The sequence below is a fragment of the Podarcis cretensis genome (assembly GCF_951804945.1).
Source record: "Podarcis cretensis genome assembly, chromosome: 11".
NCBI lineage: Eukaryota > Metazoa > Chordata > Lepidosauria > Squamata > Lacertidae > Podarcis > Podarcis cretensis.
This window is the reverse complement of record NC_137180.1, coordinates 41979304-41996482: the sequence shown is the minus strand read 5'-3', so window position 1 is coordinate 41996482 and position 17179 is coordinate 41979304. Positions and strand designations below refer to the sequence as shown.

The following is a 17179-nucleotide window of genomic DNA, read 5'->3' as shown; positions in this document are numbered from 1 at the left end:
AGAGTAGCGGGGGGTGGGGGTAACTATCTCAAAGTGGAAGTACATATTCAGAATTAGCAGCGCAGAGAGAAAGGTCAAGGCCGTTTATATACATAGATGGAGATGTGACGTGGAACTGCAGTATCTGCAGCACGTAAGACCAGAAAGGACAAAGCCAGCATGAGGCTTTAACACAATTAAATCCCTATTGTGTGGCTCCAGCTAGAAGCGGGAATGTGACAAAATGTCAAGGGTTTGAAAAAGCAGAAAGCAAAACAGCAGGAGAATCATAAGTTTTCTCTGCAAGGGCTATGTATGTATGAATGACCCCTGAGCTCACCCAGAAGACCTGCTTATAAAGCAGTCATCCTGATGTGTTTGCAGGGAAATTGGATGGTGTTGGCTATTTAAAGAACATCCATTCTCATTTGTTTGCGGGCAGGTTGGGTGACGGTTGCATCAAAGCAAGGGTTGTGCCAAACTTTCAGCTTCGTTTTCCCGTCACTTATCGCAAAAAATCCAATTTCTGGGGAAGCAGGTTTGTTGCACAAGACCTCTCAATCAGCTGTAATTACACAACCTGAATTTGCTGCTATGTGATTGAATCCCACATGAAAAGGAGTGACAGCTGGAAGCTCGTCCATATACCCCCAATTTATGCAGGTTCTGATGTAATAACAGCCCCTTTGATCTATCCCAGAGGTGACGCTTATGGACTCTACTACAATAAGTCTTCTTGCAAAGAGGTCAAATGCACACAGGAGATCAGGCGTAATTGGTGCAAGGCAGACTGGTGCGCAAACTATGCCTGGTCTGGAGAGTGCAGATCCGGCCATGGCGACGCATGCCTTCGTTATACGATGCCTGAATTACTGCAATGCAGCCTATGCAGAGCCGCCTTTGAAGAGTACTTAGAAACCACAGTTGGTCGAGAATTCAGCCAGATTGTTAACGGAGGCAGGATATAGGGAGCATGTGAATCCCTCGCTCAAACAGTCCTACTGGCTTGTGATTTGCTTCTGGGCAGAATTCATGGTACTGGCGATGACGTTTCAAGTCCTGATCCAACACCCCCGCAATATGCACTTGGATGGGAGCAGCGAGAAAGCCTGCTCTGTGGCTGTGCCTAGACTCTGGGACTCCGCCCAGAGGGAGGCATGTCCTGGGCCTTCTTTCATGGCTTTCCAGAAACTAATGAAACCATTATTCCTTTTCAAGGCGGCTTTTGGTTTTATAGGCAGCTGTTTTGTTGTATTCGTTTTTATCTGCTGATTTAGAATAACTTATACCTGCTGCTGGAGTACTGTTCATTTCTTTACTAGCACTGTTTTTGTGCCCTAATAACTGGTGTAGTTAAAGCTGTGCCATCGATATTTTAAATGGCTTCATTATGGTGCAATTTTGTTCTCAGCAGCCTTGAATTCCTTATGAGGAAAGGTGGGATATGTACGTCTTGACCAAACAGCAAAGTTTATACACAACAAAGACCCACGCCCTATTCGGCCGTGATGCCGACACGTGAGTAGGGCGCACGGCAGAGGCAGCTCATCCTGTTTCACCACCTGAGGCAAAATGGGAAAGTGCCGCCCACCTGCCCCACTAAAGACTTCCTTACCAGGGTCACGTGGCTGCAGCTTCCAGCGAGATTTCACAAGAGCCCCACGAGTTCACGAGGAGGCCTCACACAACCGTCCAGAGACACTAGTAAACAAGGCGCTCTCAGTATGATCTCGCAGGGCTCTCAAAATATCTGGTTGGAACCCAGAAGCCACCACAGCCACTTATCCTCACTTCTCTAGTGGCAGCGGAGAGGCACCCCTTGTATGTTGCTGCCTGAGGCAGGTGCCTCAGTCTGCCCCATAGATGTTCCGGCCCTGGTGTGCTAAGCTCCACCCCCTGCATTTCTATGCCTGTCACTCTCCAGGATTTGGAGGGTGAAGTCCGAAGCCGGGAGCCTTCTCTACCATTGAGCAGATAACAAAGGACAGGAACTGTTGGTGGTGGTACCAAAACCGTGGAAAACGCTTGTGGGAAATTCATTAGCTACAGGTTGAGAGCCTATTTATTCAAGCCAGCTTTTAATGTTTGAGTGATCTTCTGCCTCCTATACAAGGCACACATTAGGAATTGGGTCTATTGGGTGGCCCTCAGCTAAATTCTACTCAGCATAGACCCATTGAAAATAACAGACATGTTCATTAATTTCAGTGGTTCAACCCTGAGAAAACTTGATTGACTACCACCAATTGTTTTTATGTTTGTGATTTATATTTTTTGAATGGGTGTTGTCGTTGTGTACTGTACTTTTGGGGACGGGGGAGTTACAAACCTCTTTGAATATATTTCACTGAAATACAGGATAAAAAAAAATCTAATAAGAAAATAATGTCTATCTCCAACATCATTTTTCTCAAAGAGTGTTCTAAATCCCAAAGACATCTGAAGGCGAATTTCCATGCTAAAACACTGGCTTGGAAATACAGTTCTATTTCTGTTCTCTGTGATGATGGACTAGAAATTGATGTTCTGTTGCTGTATTAATATTTCCACTCTGCTGGGAAAAGTGACATTCACTCTCCACAATTGTTTCCAAAGCATTGTTAACATCTAAGGCGGCAATCCTATGTAGACACTAGGATTGGGAAGCCTTTCTTCAGCCCGTGGCTCACATTCATTTCTGGTTAACCTTTTGAGGTGCGTGGAAGGTGCCAGATGCAAATGTGGCTTGAACAGTGGAAATAGCTCTTTGCTTTATATGGAAGGCTATATTCCAGCTACATAAATATAGTGTTTTCTACATCTCCCTCCAAATCTCTTCATCCTAGAGCAGGGGCAAGTGTGTTGTGAGGGGAAGGAGAAGGGCCAGAGGGGAATTCTCAGGGGTGGAAGGAGGGGCCCAAGGGGTCAGATGTTCCCAATTCCTGCTGTAATTCAAAGTGTTGGTACTGACCTTTAAAGCCCTAAATGGCCTCTGCCCAGTATACCTGAAGGAGCGTCTCCACCCCCATCAACACTGAGGTCCAGCGCCTGAGGGCCTTCTAGCAGTTCCCTCATTGAGAGAAGTGAGGTTACAGGGAACCAGACAGAGGGCCTTCTTGGTAGTGGCGCCCGCCCTGTGGAACGCCCTCCCATCAGATGTTAAGGAAATAAACAATTATCTGACTTTTAGAAGACATCTGAAGGCAGCCCTGTTTAGGGAAGTTTTTAATGACTGATGTTTTAGCGTGTTCTTAATATTTTGTTGGGAGCCGCCCAGAGTGGCTGGGGAAACCCAGCCAGATGGGTGGGGTATAAATGATAAATTATTATTATTATTATTATTATTATTATTATTATTATTATTTGCATCTTTTTGGAATTAATTCTCCATGAGCTTTGTTGGAGTTGCTTCTGAGAAAACATGCATAAGACTGTGCTGTTAAAACACTGATTTCTCTAAGGAAGACTGCCAACCCAGATTGGAAAACCTTGTGTTAAAGAATCTGAACTTGTGTTAATAATAGTGGGAAGAAGTGTGGAGAGGCAGATAGACTGCTTGGCTTGGGGCTGGAAAGATCTGAGTTTGAGTTCCTCCTCAACAAAAGACCTCCCTGGGTGACCCTGGACCGGCCACCCTATCCGAGAAACCTCACCAGGTGGTTTTTGAGGACAGAACGGGATAAGCCTGTGCGTTATATGAGGAACAAAGGGGACACGGACATACTTCTAAGCATCGCCAACTCACTTTGCAAACCAATCTGCACAGAAAAGTAAACTCTACTGAATTCCAGGGGACTGGCTCCCAAGTATTACAGCTGGAAGGGGGAACCAAGCGTCACTTTTGGGTAACTTTCCAAGGGGTATATGCCAATGGTGGGTGGGGCCAGGGGCAAATGTTAGCAGAGCAATCCATGTAAATACTTCCTTTGAACTGCAGGCTAGTTTCTGCACACACTCACACATCCCTCTGCATCCTCTGTCCAGGCAAGCAAGGGGCATTATCAGGAGTTAAGGGCACAATTCAGCCAGGCAAAGGACTCTGGGTGGTTCTGGGAGGGCAGTGACTTGAGAAGAGCCAGGCAAAGAGGCCTGGAGAGTTGCGTTCAGCCCATACTCCCACCCCAGGCTTGAGATTCCTCACACCTGCATGGCAGGATCGCAGCCCTAGTGGAAAATGCATGTAGATGTTAGGATCCATAAGACTTAAACAAGCCTGCCTGCCACCTTGGGGATCTTTTCCCCATCTGCCACAGTCCATGCTGTACCATTTTGTGCAGGAAAGCTGTCGCCTTTCCTCTGCAATGTTCTGCGATTGCCCAACCTCTGTAATTAGCTGGCACTTAATTCTAAAAGTTCATAAAGCAAGGGAAACCAAAAAGGGCTAAACAAATTATAACAGGCTGGCAGTATTTGTCTGAAAACACCACATGTTCGCAAAATGAGGCTCCATCTGGAAAATCTTAACTTGTTTTTGCTGACTCATTACTGCCGACGGCTCATTATTCCATGAGCGAAGGGGACAGACAGGAGATGTCAAGTGACGAGGCCAGACTGGAACCCCAGAAGCAACCAAGCTCAGGCTCAGCAACTGAGCTGGATTTTCCTCTTGGTCTATGTTAACTCTCAACTTCTTTCACTGTGATAAAAGCAAGGAGATCACCCTTCTCTTAGATTCAAAAGAACTACTTATCTGCTCTCTGGAAGCAAACTTTCCTAAGTATGGAGGCCTAGATGGAAGATGGTAACCCTAATGACAAACTCGGGCAAGGGAGGCCCAGTGCAGTGGGTCATTTGTTTCCCCCTTCCCCTATGCCTTCCCTTCCAAAGATGGGTGGATTGCCAGTGTGGTGTAGTGGTTAAGAGTGGTAGCCTCGTAATCTGGTGAACCGGGTTCGTGTCCCCGCTCCTCCACAAGCAGCTGCTGGGTGACCTTGGGCTAGTCACACTTCTCTGAAGTCTCTCAGCCCCACTCACCTCACAGAGTGTTTGTTGTGGGGGAGGAAGGGAAAGGAGAATGTTAGCCGCTTTGAGTCGCCTTAAGTGGAGTGAAAGGTGGGATATCAAGTCCAAACTCCTCCTCCTCCTCCTCCTCTTCTTCTTCTTCTTCTCCAGCATCCTCCACCCCAATCATTGACCATGGTGGCCGGCTCTGATGGGTGTTGGGAGTCCAACCACATCTGGAGGGCCACAGGCACCCCATCCTTGCTCCACAGCAGTGTTTTCCAAACTTGGGTCTCCAGCTGTTTTTCGACTACAACTCCTATCACCCCTGCCTAGCAGTACCAGTGGTCAAGAATGGTTGGGAATTGTAGTCCAAAAACAGCCGGAGACCCAAGTTTGGGACAACGCTGCTCTCCAGGAATGCTCAATGGAGCATCAGTCTGGAGGAAGAGATCTGCAGGGATCTCCAAAGGCGGCCACTTGCATGTTCCAAAAGCCCAACCGTTGAATGTTAGATCACGTAAGGCAGGGGTGGGGAGACCCTGCTCAACTGAAGGGCTGCATTCCCTACTGGACAACCTTCCAGCAGATGGTGGTGGGTGGAGCCAGAGGCAAAAGTGGGTGGAGCAACAAACATAAACTTTACCTTTGCACAGTAGCCTAAACACACACAGATAGCTCAGTTGCTTGGAGCATGGTGCTGATAGCATCAAGGTTACAGGTTCGATCCCCGTATGGGACAACAGCATATTCCATTGCAAGGGGTTGGACTAGTTGGACGCCACCAAATTTTAAGAGTGAGGTAGGACTCTGGCAGCAGCTCTCCAAGATCTCAGCCAGAGGTCTCCGCTGTCCTCCTTAAAAAAAAAAAGAACTGGAGCTGCCAGGAAGTGAACCTGTGACCTTCTACATGCCAAGCACGTGTTCTGTCCCTGAGCTATGGCCCTGCTCAGTTCTATGCATGTGCCATTAGGCTGATGAAGTTCCTCCTCGAGTTGAAAGCTCTACATTGAAATCTAGGCACAAGCATTGACGTGGACATGTGTTCTCACACTTCTCAAGACATTCCATTGCAACCAATATTTGGCTCTCGGTTGCAGAGAAGAGCTGGTGAAAGCTCGACTGCTTATGTTTACGAGCAAAATAAAAAATTTGAAGTATTCACCACTATGGTGTGGTGACGAAAGGATTAAAGAATAAATGCACCAAACCAAACCGATCCTGCATGTATTGTTTCCAGCTGCGGGACACAAGCTACACAGGGCAGATTCAAGTTACTGTGTTATATGACTACATCAAGGGCAATCAGATATATCCCAGCCGTGAGTTTCGATGCACACTTGCACATGCACACACACACACACACCCATTGCGTGTCCTGCGGCTTGCCAGGTGCTTGACATACAGTTTCCCCTGGATTTGTTGTTGTTGTTCTTTGGTATGCCCCAACAGGCAGCAAAATCAGGAGGTTCCTGGCCCTTTAGCAGCTGCCATGCATGGCTGGAGGGCTGCATTTGCCTTGGTGAGTCACAGGTGGTGCAGGCCTGAACCAAAACATCAAATACTGCTCCAGAAACACCGTTTTGTGGCAGCAGGGCATACGGGATGGCCTGGGGGCAATGTTATATATATATGGGAGGATTTGCAGGCGCTTGCCTTTGTTCATGCCAAGCCAAACCACGTCTGCCCCCCCCCCCCAAGAATCTTTTATGGGGGTTCAACTCCTCCACCTGCATTTGTCCTCCTCCTCCTCCTCCTTAACTGCTCCAACAGGTCCCTGCTATGATACCAAAATATTGTGGGTCTCCAAAATATCTCCTTTTTCATTTTTAAAATATTTCTGAAGGGTCCCCCCCCCCCGTTATTTTTCCTAAAGGTTCCTCACTGGGATGCGCCTTGTCAGTGGTCATGGATGGTTGGGAATTGTAGTCCAAAAATTGGTGGTGGTTTGTTTTTTAAAAAGTTTGCAATTTTTAATTTTAAAAAACCTGAAAATAATTATTCAGTTTTTTGATAGACTGAGATTATATTCTTTGTATTAGGGGGCTGTTATGGGGATTTTTTTTTCATGTTTTCATGCATCTATATTGAATTAATGGCTTTTTAAAAAAAAATGCTATGCTCTGTGTGTGTATATGTGTAAGTGTGTGTGTGTGTAAATGTGTTGTAAATTGTTTTGAGACCTTGGGGTAACAAGCAACTAAGAAATAACAACAACAGCGGCAACAATTCTGTAAAAGAGTGTAAAATAGCTGCCGGGACAGCCTTTGGAAAGGCAGCCTTGCAAGCAGCATGCCTTGCCACGCCCCCTTTGGCCACACCCACTGAGACATGCAGCCCCCTCAGAAGATTGCCCATGGGTTACGCTGGACCTTAGCTCCCCCCCCCAAATATCCACCCCTGAAGTATGTAGCTAGCTGGCCACTCCCTGACCACAAAATGCTTCTAAAAATACGAAATAAGGTTGCAGCAACCAGCACCAGCTCTGGTGGGCATACCGGACCATACTGCTGACATGGGCATCTGCTTGCTCCTGCTCCCATCGCCAGCCGCTCTCTGGGTGGGCCATATGAGAAGCCGCTCCTGCCCTGCTGAAATGCCCCTCTTCTGCACAACCTATTAATGAAGGTGCACGAGGCCTGTCCACTTTTTCAGCTGGCCACCCAAGCTCTACAGATGGGAGTCGTTAAGTTTGAAATCACATGACATTTTACTAGCAAAATAAAATATTGTGGCTCAGCAGTTTTATCTAGAGTACTGCAGCCAATCAGTTCTAAGCTGTTAGATGTTCCAGTTCAAACAGGGTCAGGCCGGGGCATGGAGGAAAGAACCCTGGCAAAAGCTGGAATCAACACTCAATTGTAATATCAAAGTTCTGGGAAGGGTTTCCAGGAGCAGAACCTCTAGCACGTTATCCTACGGTGAGCGGAGTCAGCTCTTCAGTATGCATTTTACTTCAATTATTTCCCTACAAAACAAATACAGTTTAAACAAACAAACCGATTTTCACACGGAAAACTAGATCGTACAGACGGCAGGAAATTATGAGCAAGCAAAGAGCAATCATTGCTATTTAAGCAAATAGAAATAATTAGCAAACAAAAACTTTTACTGCTGTTTCTTTCTTGCAAATGCAAACCCAGAGAAACTGTGGCAGAGAAACCAGCGCTATGGAAAACAGCAGGGAGGGGGCGGAGGGAGAGAGAGAATGTCCTCATGCAGTAGATGAGGATCAACATCTGGAACATTTTACCCATCAAAGTGAAAGGGCCGGGATATTACACACAGTTCCATCATCAAAAGCCCTGCTCGGTAACATGATAGATGCAGAACGGAGTCTGACCAAGGGGACTGCCCGCTCTGCGGTGTCCTCAGACAACCTTCTCTCTGAACCTCTGCTACATACAAGGGAGAAGCTGTGCTTCGTATTTCTTTCTTGCTCAACAAAATAAGTCACGCATTTCTCTGCTTCCCATGTCTTTGGCAGTTTCCTTTTCCTCTGTCCCGCTTGCTTTCGCGGCAGTCATTCCCTTTAAAACAAAAAAAGCACCACCTATTGCATTGCATTCCCAGCTCCGCGGTTGGATCCTGTCCCAGCTGGATCTCTCTCCTCTGTGTGTCAGACCTTTCCACACCCCGTGAATAATGTTTGGTCAGGCTGTGCAACTTGGTTTATGTCAAACTGTTTTCGGGAGAATTTCCCGGTCATTTGTTTTGGCACACACTATGCTAGGCTTCCCCTCCAGGCCACCCTTTCTCCCTGTCAAGTTTTTGTGGATCTTCAGAGAACTAATTTACTCAGTAAAGGCTCCTGGTAAAAGGGCTTAGTGTGAAGGGGAATTTTAACAAGCCAGGCTAAGCTAGTAGTCCCTTGCACAATTTGACCTCTGAGTTATTTCCTGTTTCCCAAATACAGCAAGAAGTTCGCCAAAAAAACAAAAGGAAAAAAAACAAAACCCACACAGCTGTAATCCTTTAACATTCATCAGGGCAGACAAAAGAAGTGCTTCTTCAAACAATGCAGTGATGACTGCTAGCTTAGATTTAAAGTGGGGTTAGACAAATTTATGGGGGTCAGGTCTATCAGTGGTGATAACAGCCTCAGGGAATGTCCAGATCTCTCTAAATTCCCCTAAATTCTGGGATTCCCACATGCACCTGGACAGTCACAACAAAAAACAGGACGCTGGACTCAATAGTTTATTGCTCTGATCCACCAGCGTTCTTCTTATTTTTACTAAATATCACACACCCCTCTTTTTTATCTATCTTTGAGCAAGAAATCCCCACATATTTCATAGCTTTTCATGCCCTCTTGCCTTTTAAGAAACGAACAAACAAATAACCTTCGGTAGCTTTGAATCTGACACACCTGAACAAAGTTTGTTTGAGGAGAAAGAGAAATTGATGAATTGATAGTTGTGATTCTCAAGACAGACATCAAGCAAGTGCCTTCACTGTACTGCTAAAAATGTTTTAATTATAAGAGCCGTCCTGTGTTTTTAATTTGGTGTTTAGCTTATCGTTAACTTTAATTACCTTTTGACTGTTTTAAACAATAATTGTATTGTTTTATTCTTTATTCTTTTTGTAAAGTGCTCTGAGGTTTTCTTACAGTTAAGCAGAATATAAGCCTTGTGAAATAATAAATAAAATTAATGATAGCACTTCGGAATTTAAATCAACAATAACATATGCATGGCTTGGTCTCAAAGCATAATAACTGTTACACCTATGATGGTGTGTGAAAAGTCACCCTCTTCAGCTGCTCCTCTCCAGAACTGGATTTCACAAAAGTTGCCTATCCAGCAGGAAAGAGATGGTGTGGATATTTAGAGAGTAAATTTTCAGTGGGGCCTAGGATTCTTAGGTTGTGGGATAGCTCTTATGCATTTTGCAAAGCAGTTTTATTTTCTGTATTTAAAATACATGGAGATGGGCACTGAGGAGGGAGAACCTACAAGTACTGCTTTGTTTAAAATCATGTTGGGCTACTAAACCTCTCCAGTTTTCTATTGTCAAGGCACAGTAAACTGCAGAAATTCAGAATTAGCAGCTGTAAGTGCTACAAGAAAGGCATCTTCTACTCTCTGCTGCCCTCTCATGGATTTTAAGTGTATTTTACTATTTGCCATGTAAGTGGAGAAGGCAAAAAGAAAGTGCCCTTCTTTTACTCAAGTAATCAATTTCTACTGCAGCCATACTGTTGGCATCCATCTCTCTCAAGAGACAAAGGAGTGCTCCTCCAGGGGTGAAGTCAAACAGCTACATTAGCAGCTCTAGCTCTGATGGCCTTCTGGCGGTTCCCTCGCTGCGAGAAGTGAGGCTGCAGGGAACCAGGCAGAGGGCTTTCTTGGTAGTGGCACCTGCCCTGTGGAATGCCCTCCCACCAGATGTCAAGGAAATAAAAAACTATCTGACTTTTAGAAGACATCTGAAGGCAGCCCTGTTTAGGGAAGTTTTTAATGTTTGGCATTTTATCGTGTTTTTAATATTCTGTTGTAAGCCACCTATTATTATTATTATTATTATTATTATTATTATTACATTTGCCAGAGAAATAAAGAACAGGACAGTGGCAGTCCTGAAGAGTTTAAAGTCCAAGTTTTAACAACTGGGAAGAGAATAAAGAGAGGGCATTTGTTTGCAACATGAATGGGAAACCTGATTTTTAGAAATACCATTAAAGTAATTTGGTTTGATTTGTAATAATTTGGAAAATTAATAAATTTGAAAAAAGAGAGAATAAAGAGAGGGCAAAAATAGGAAGAGATGACTGTGAACAAACTGACCTGTGTCAGTTGATGAAAATCTGAAGTACAAGAATGACTTAGACCTCTGAGATTTTGGCATAATAATAAACTGTTCATTACTTTTGTTTGCCCTCTGCGGTCTGAGCACAGGCACATATTTTCAAGACTTTTGGCATGACCACAAAGGTTAAAAAATGTATTTTTATAAAAAGACAGAAGACAGAGGAGAGGCAGGAAGGGCAGTTCTTGCCATTTTCAGCGTTCACCCTTCCCAATTATTCTGGGCAGTATTATGCGCAACTACAACCTCTCTTCCTACTTCTGCTGAACTGAGGTCTGAGGTGGTGGAAGTATCCCAGCCAGAAGAGAACACCACAGAGCTGCTTTCGACTGGGAGAAGCTGGTTTCATTGGGAGGGCCCTAAGTGAAAATGGTGGTGCGATTTCACTCCCCTAGCCTTTAAACTGATAATCTTTGGCCATGGAAGAGGCACACAGTGACTGCATGTTAACTTTGGAGAATGCTTTGGGCTGCAGTCCATTTTTGATTTTAATCACAACAAAGAGTATTGTGGCACCTTAAAGGTTGGTTGGCATCCATCAGACTTGAGAGACAATGGAACCTTAAAGACTAACAAATGTATTATGGCGTAAGCTTTTGTGGACTTGAGCCCCTGTCATCAGATGGCAAGGGGTGAAATCTTACTTAGTGTGCATACAAAATTGTAAGGTGGGAATTGAATGAGATACAGAAATAATAGCCACTGATCATTAGAGCTTAAATGCATGTTTTAAAAAAGACACACCTTTTACAGCATTGCCAAAATGATTGTATTGTTAGGAGTTTGGGGGGCTAGAAGCTGGAAGCAGCAGGCCCACAAGCCAGAGCGAGCGAGAGCGATGCTTGATTTCTGTTTGAATTCAAGGCTGTGGCTATGGGAAAAGCAAGACCCTCTTGGGGTGCTAATGCTGTGAGCCCCTCCATTGTCGGCTCAGGTTGCATATATGTGTAAATAAACCAAATATCTCTGCTCTCCCTCATTCCAAAGGAAACACGAACCCTAGGCAAGTACCTGCAACCCCTGGAATCTCACACTGCTCAGAGATCGCGGTGGAGAGCAACAGTATGAATTAATGGATCAGGGAACCCTTCACAAGAAACCGCCTTGATAGCCCAGATATCCAGGTACGGATAAGCTGATGAACACATTAAAATGTATTGGGGGGGGGGGTCATTTGTCTTGAATTTAACTCACAAGTGATGGCTTCAGTTGCTTGGTACCGTCAAGCTCAATGCCATCGCTTGGGGCTTAAATTAATCAATACTGACTGGGGTCTGTGCACCTTAGGGACCTCTCCTTCCTGCTCCATTATATCTATGTGGGGAGTGATGCCCCATGCCCTGTTTTGTACAGAAGTCCGTCCTGTAAGAGCACAGGGCTACACAGTGCAATACTCTGCCAAGAAGAACATGCCTGGCTATTCATCTGCTGGATTTTCGGTGCTTAGTCAAAGTGCAACTTTTTCCCAAAAATGTTTTATGCTTGTTTTCTGGCTGCTGCACATGTTTTTTCATCTTTTCTTTGGCTAGGTTTTAGGCAAGCTGCATTTTGTTTTGATGTATGTTTTAATTTTTTAAAAGTGATTTGAATGGCATTTTCCCTGGATATACGCCACATTTAGGCACCATCCCGATGGCAAAGAACACAGCCTACACAGCCTTGAAATAATAAAAATAGTGGACTAACAATTATTATTATTAGAGACAAACTGAATCCACCCCTAGCACCTCCCTCAGGTGAGGCACATAGAAAAGGGCATCTGATGAAGATCACAGAGTCTGAGCTGGTCCATGTGGGGGAAATGGTCATTATTGTTATTATTATTATTGAGATAGTGGGGTCCTGAGCCACCTAAGAATTTATAGGTCAAAATCAGCACTTGGAGCTGAGCACAGAAAATACCCAATAAGTCACAGTGCAGTTGGGAAAATGCCAACAAAAAAGAAACTTTAATGAAGCCTCTTTAAGCCTTAGCATTTTGTTTTATTGCTTCAGTGCAAATCATGGGCCTGATCCAGTCAAAGTCAAGCATCAGAATCCCATTGGTCTGGAGGGAGAGTTAAACCAAGTGTTTAAATTTCTACCATTGAGAACAAATGAGGCTTAAAAGTGCTTAACTCTGGCTGGACTGTGCCCAACGTGTATTATCCACCGAAGGCTTTATTTAATAAGCACGCTTCGGTGAACCTAAACTATGACTCACTGGAAGGGGGAAACACCTTTTTGGCTGGAGAGCAAAGAAGACAAGTCAGTAAGATTTTAAAGAAGATACACAGCTGGGGCATGTTGTGCGTGGTGGAATAGGCAGGTGCTATTCACAGCCTGCAGTTACCACCAGTACAAACAAGAGGGAAATGGGGTCAGCAAGTGGGGGTGGTCATGGATCGGAAGGAATGGGATACCCCCCCCCCCGATTGAGAATGCCCCGATTGGGGCATGCCCCGAGTGTACCCCGATTGTACCCCGATTGGGCACACCAGCGGGGTAGACTGCAGTGGAAATAGAAGCTTCAGGGCAGCAATTTAGATCGGGAGAAGCCCTCAGGGGAAAGGGTTTAGTACAGCTCCCCTGCACTAAGCCCTCTCCCACCACAGCCGATTTGAACTAAAAATAAACAAATCAGTCATGGATCTCCCAATATTTTGCCTTGTTTAGCCTACAGCTTTTCTGTAACAATTCTGCACACACATCCAATGGAAAACACTCAGGCAAAATTCAGATACTAGCTGGAGATACTACCAGGTTCCATGAGGTGTTTCACTATTCTGGGCTCCCTAATGAAGGGCTCCAGACTTTCTTTATTCCTCTCTTGTCTTTCCTGGCCCTGGCCGGCATTGCTCTTAATTTTTGCCCTTCTGGCCTCAGACAAACGGAGACCTCACCTGTAAAGCTGTTTCTCTATCCTGGTTCCTTGGCCTGCAGAGATAGAGCAATAGCAGGGAAACTTACTAGCAGCAAAAGACGGCACTTCAAACACCTCTGGCAATAATCTGTGAGGAGGAAAGCTGGCGCCAAATTTCTAAATTGGTGTAGGAAGGGGAGGGAAGCCCGCACCATCCCTTCTGCCTTCCTTGGCGCTCTGCCCTCACATAATGTGCATTGCCACAACTACCAGGGTTTTATGTGCCCCGAGGAGAGATTCTATGCTTGTGCCACTCAGTCTGTTGTTATGGTAACACCTATAACATCAAATGCAGCATTATGACTAGGGATGGGCCCACCAGTTCAGGCAAAGGACCCTCTGAGCCAAACCTCTGGTACATCTCACAGCTTTGGGTTGGCTTCGCATTTCCTTCAGCATGCTGAAGCCAAACCATTCAGGCACCAAAGCACACCCGTTAATTTGAAGTCTAGGCCTGGTAAAACTGGTAGGTTTTCTGACAGAAGAGAAGGAAGGCATTACAGAGGCCTGCGTGATTCTTCCAGAGGAAAATCGGTACTAAGTCCCTTACTGCCTCCCCTTTTAAAGAGTTTTTCCAAAAGTTTGCGATGCAGTTGCAATGCAGCAATAAAAACCACTTATTGCTCATGGACACAAATCTTTTAAGTTGCTGAGGACTCCAAGGAATTAAAACAAAGAGAAAATGTCAGGCTGGTATCTAATTTAAAGGGCTACAATAAACCTTCAGGGGCTGTTTGGTTCTTACCCTTAGCTACAACCAGTGCTTTTTTTCCCTAAAAAAAAAATGTTTAGGGGTACTCTCATTTTGACTCAAGAAAATCACCATTTTATAGTTCAAATCGGGGAAAATAAATACAGTAAATGGACAAATGGACAAAGATTCACAAAATGTTTAGGGGCATGCGTCCCCCTGCATCCCCCCAGAAAAAAGCATTGGCTACAGCTGTAGGAAAGGTATTAATACCAACCATACTATAAACTATGAGTGGTTCCAGACTAGCCAAGCATAAGATCAATTCATACTGATACATGCAATAAATGCAAAACAAAATAACTGCATGCGGTATGTGATTTTTGCTGCGTACAGCTGTTACAGGAATGGCACAGAAGCTGAGAACATTAGATAAGCCTTCTGGATCAGGTCAACAACCCATCCAGGCCAACATCCTATTCTCACAGTCGCTGGCCAGATGCCTAAGAAAAGCACAACAGCACTCGGTCTACCTGTGATGCCCAGCATTTGGTCTTCAGAAGCATTACTGCCTCTGACTGTGCAGGCAGAGCATAGCCATCGTGACCAGTAGCTACTGATAGCCACCTCCTCCGTGAATTTGCCTTATCCTCTTTAAAAACCATGTAAGCTGGTGGCCATCGCTACTTCTCCCAGCAGCATATTTGATGGTGTGAAGAAGTACTTTCATTAGTTTGTCCTGAATCTTCAAACATTTGGCTTTACTACTGTTGTTGTTGTTGTTGCTTACATTTCTATACCACCTTTATCTTCCAAGGATCTCAAGGTGGTCTCCTCCTCCCCATTTAATCTTCATAGGAACCCTTTGAGGTAGGTCAGGCTAAGTGATGGTGACTGCCCCAAGGTCACCCAGTGAGCTCTATGACTGAGCGGCATTCAAACCTTGCTCTCCAAAGTCCTGGTCCAACATTCTAACCATTCTGCCACACTAGTGTTATGGAAAAGGGCCACAGCACAGTGGTGGAGAACTCGCCTTGCATGGAGAGGGCTCCTGGTTCAAGCCCTGGCATCTCCAGGTAGAGCTTTCTCACACTAGGTATATACCCCTCTATCACATCTCCTCTTACATGCCTTTCCTCTAAACTCAAAAGCTCCAAAATGTTGCAATCTTTCCTCATAGGGGAGTTGCCCCATCCACTTAATCATTGGGGTTGCCCTTTTCTGAACCTTTCCCAGCTCTGCAATATTCTTCTTGAGGCAATGGTGATGAGGTGAGCTGGGCGCACCCCCATCCACCAGTTCACACTGCTCTGTAAATTATGAAGGTGCTGAATTATCTTTTAACTCAGGGGTTTGACAAGAAGCTAAAATGTAGCTTCACCTGTATTAACCCGCCTTTGTGGACTCATCTAGACCAGAATTTTAATCATGCATAATATTAAGTGGTAAGCGCAGACGAGGGCATCCTTTAAAAAGTTAATCACAACCATAAACCTGAGAGTTCCTGTCTGTGACAAGTACCAAGGCATTTCTACACTGATTTAGCAACAATAGCATTTTCAAAGATGGGCTTTTCCAGTAACTGAGGGCCAAGCTAGATGAGATGCTGTTCGCACAATTAGTGATGGCAGCAAAGGGCTTTTAAAAAGTAAATTGCAGAAATTGATGCCTCAATCACAGAAAGAGCATTGGGTGGTGGCCAAGGGTTAAGGCATCCTACCTGTCTCACCAGGTCCTGATTCGGACTGGTACAGCCACCCACAGTAAGAATCTACTTTTTAAAGCCACATAAGGAGATTGTGTTGGATCAGGTTGTTGGCCCATTCAGTCCAGCGTCCTCTTCACATAGTGGCCAACCAAAAACCGATGGGAAGCCAGCCTGCAGGACCTAAGCACAAGAGTCGTCTCCCCACTGGTTGTTTTCCAGCAACTGGTGCTCAGAAGCATATTGCCTCTGCCCATGGATGTGGTGCATATCCAGTCAGCCTTACCCTCCACTCAGGCCATCCCTAATGGTGTGAATGGTGTCGCATGTAGTTTGGGCATGAGGCTGGCAAACACTTAATTCGCTCCCACGAGCGTGTAAAGGGGCGACCCCTCTCTCACACAAACATTGCTATTCTATTCCATGGAAGGTGAAATGAGGCAAAGGTAACATATTGAAACAGAAGTTGAAGTCTCAACTACTGAAAACAATGGGGGCGACAATCTGCCATGAATGTTGGAGGATTATCACCATCATCATGACTTCATGTAACCGATGCAGTTTTCAAAAGCCGAGTCCCAAGCACAAGGAGGGCAAATGGCTGGTAGTTTCTAGTTCTTCATGGACTAAGCATGTGCTTGTGGGACGCAGGTGGCGCTGTGGGTTAAAGCCTCAGCGCCTAGGACTTGCCGATTGAAAGGTCGGCGGTTCGAATCCCTGCGGCGGGGTGCGCTCCCGCTGCTCGGTCCCAGCGCCTGCCAACCTAGCAGTTCGAAAGCACCTCCGGGTGCAAGTAGATAAATAGGGACCGCTTACCAGCGGGAAGGTAAACGGCGTTTCCGTGTGCGGCTCTGGCTCGCCAGAGCAGCGATGTCACGCTGGCCACGTGACCCGGAAGTGTCTCCGGACAGCGCTGGCCCCTGGCCTCTTAAGTGAGATGGGCGCACAACCCCAGAGTCTGTCAAGACTGGCCCGTACGGGCAGGGGTACCTTTACCTTTACCTTAAGCATGTGCTTACAGTAGCTCCAAAGGTGAACAGAACTTGCACATACATACTTCTTGTGATTAAGTAGCTGGCACCCCCTCCCTCCCCAGGCTTGTGCTCTGGGCTGGACTGCTGGAGGAACCGCATAACCACACCTCCACCCACGGATGTGCAAGCAACCT

The 17179-nt window shown here is 45.6% G+C and overlaps 1 protein-coding gene across 9 annotated transcripts in view; it reads right to left on the bottom strand.

Annotated features, from left to right (window-relative positions):
• Positions 1–17179, bottom strand: part of PDE4D (phosphodiesterase 4D) — a 645912-nt gene that overhangs the window by 87621 nt on the left and 541112 nt on the right. The gene's annotated exons all lie outside the window — the stretch shown is intronic.